Raw genomic sequence first — 2,612 nt, forward strand, 5'->3', positions numbered from 1 at the left:
AGTGGGTACTAGTGGCTGTAATGGTAAGACTAGTAGAGAGCCTATTTGTCTCTTCCTTAAAGACTAGGGGGTAAATGAGAGACCATAAGAGCAACTGGCTCAGTCAACTGCCAGTTTAAGTTAATTTGGCCGAGAGGTTTAAAGTGTAAGCTCAGAAGGAAGACTCGTGGGGGAATTTATGGTTAGTAGGACTCCAGAAGTTCTTCCCCCAGTACCTGGACATTGACTCCACAGAGGTTTGGGCTCGTCATTCATGGATTTCTTGCTTTTGCCTTAAAGACCCCAACATCTTCACCATCACTTTCTCTCTTTCCCGTCTTAGAAGTTAACAACTCCCTTCTTCTCGCTTTCTCTCTGTGTCTCTGAGTCCTCTGTGTTTCTTGAAGTCGTGTGCTTGGTTTAGAGTAACTCGGAAGAAACTAAGAAAACGTCAATGAAGAGTTCTCCCTCTTCATATTTTAGGGGTGTCGTTTTCCTTGTACTCTTCGTTTTCCTTCTCCACTCTGCGACATCAAAGATCCATCTCTGCAAAGCAGCAAGGATGGAAAAGAAGAGAAGCCCTTTGATCCATCACTACAATCGTCATCCCCATCACCACAATTATCATCACCTGAACCGCCTTGGCCGCACTTCTGTTCTTTCTTCCGGAGACCCATCTTCCCTATACGTTCTTGAAATTCAAAGAGGAGGCCGACACTGCCCACCACCGCCACCACCGCTAGGGAACGAAGAAATCGATCCAAGATATGGCGTTGAGAAGAGACTTGTCCCCACCGGACCCAATCCCCTCCATAATTGATCAGAGCCTGATACTACATTCTCTATCCATTATCAGTTTCTTGATTCCTTCCTTTCTCTCTCTCTCTTTCTTGAAAATGTTCCATGACACTGAGAGATCGGCTGAGGTTATGCATATTGTTGCCATTGTAATCTTATTGGGCTTTTGTTTTACTGAAGAAGGGAGGTGGGAAGATCTTCGATCTCTAGGGCTCGCTGGGAGAATGGGAGAAGAAGCGTCATTCAGTGAAAATACTTATTTATTTTACTCTTTTTTATTTTTCGGAAGTTTCAAGAGAAGCCCATGAGCTCCATTAATTTTTGGGAGCTGTTGAAGGTGTGTGCACAGTGCACGGTGCACAATCAATGTTGTCGTCAGCCTTTCGCTGAGGGCATATGGTCATTTCATTTCAACTGGTGTCATCTTCAACTGCAATCAATATCATGTGTAATTCTTGTATACGTATGGATATACATTTATATTCTTGCCTGACCTGCTTATCTCTCTCTCTCTCTCTCTCTCTCTCTCACTCACAGAATCAATGTACATCCTTCTTGTTTATGTATGGAATCCAATTAAGAAGCTCAAGGAAATCTAGCAACTGGTGGAGATCAAATTTCTAATGAAGACAGAACGAAAGTGGTGTTCTAAGGGGTGGAGATGTTTTAGCCTCAATGTTATTGAAAGACTTGGCGATGGTAGATAGGGAAATAGGGAGGCAAATTTTGAGAGGAAGTGCCAATACCCTTAAATAACTTCATCTAATTAATTGTTCTAGTTTCTTTCTTTCTAGTGGAGGGTCTAGTGTTGGGGCAGCTTCAATTACTCGTTGTCTATGCCTTGTTTCAATTACCGGAAGTGGTTCATGTTAGAATATTTTGTAGGATTTAATATGACGGATCAAGGAACAAAACAACAATTATGAATCTAATAAACATATACCAAAATCCATATCGTATTGGGAAGATTTTAGAAGCTTTAGCTTTTCTTTCTTGTACAATCTTCTTCTCTGAGCTTTCTCTCATTATCAATCTTGTCATTGCTCCCTTCTTTATATAAATTGTCAATTAGTTGTAGCTAATGGGCGTTGCTTCCTTTATATAGATGGGGAATAAAGGCTAGCTTTGAAATTAGAATACAAGTGGAACCCTCCCATAATATAACCTAATTGTAAAGAAGTCCACTAGTCTTTACACTTTAAGGCGATTAACCGAAAACTTGAATTTCCTTCGGGGATCACTCCTGAACCGTTCTGTAACACCCTAACATGGAAGCAGCTGACCCCAGTGTCAGGACCTAGCTGGCACAGGATCGGAAGTTGGCTACCATGCAGTGGATTCACTTGTCCAATAGTAAGAGAGGAAATTTGGCAGATCCACTGGCAAGGTTAGGGGTATTAAATGGCCGAAAAATAGGTGAGACAAGTCCTACATTGGGTGAAAATAAGAGCCCAAAAGTTAGGACAGCAAAAGAGCTAAAATGGGCAAACAACTAGTTACCTTGCTTCCAACTGACCAGCCGGTTCGACTGGTAGAATACAGGAAAAATTGCTTTTCCTGTGCAGGCCCACATGCTTATACCCCTAAGCCTCGCACTTACCCACTATGTAAAGGTCATAATACTGACCTAACCTAACCTAATAGGTCAATATTTGGTGGGGTCCATTAATAAGAAACTAATTTTAATTAGTTTTAGTTTTATGGTTCTAAAAATCAGTTTTTAGAAGTGCTTTTGGAGTATTTTAAGTAATTCAGCCAAACAGACCTTAAGGCCTCTTTTGGCTGTGAATATAAGGGTTAGGGCGGCTGTTTCACCCTATTTTGCTGATGCAAAA

This window comes from Macadamia integrifolia, unplaced genomic scaffold (genome assembly GCF_013358625.1).
Source record: "Macadamia integrifolia cultivar HAES 741 unplaced genomic scaffold, SCU_Mint_v3 scaffold1421, whole genome shotgun sequence".
Classification (NCBI taxonomy): Eukaryota; Viridiplantae; Streptophyta; class Magnoliopsida; order Proteales; family Proteaceae; genus Macadamia; species Macadamia integrifolia.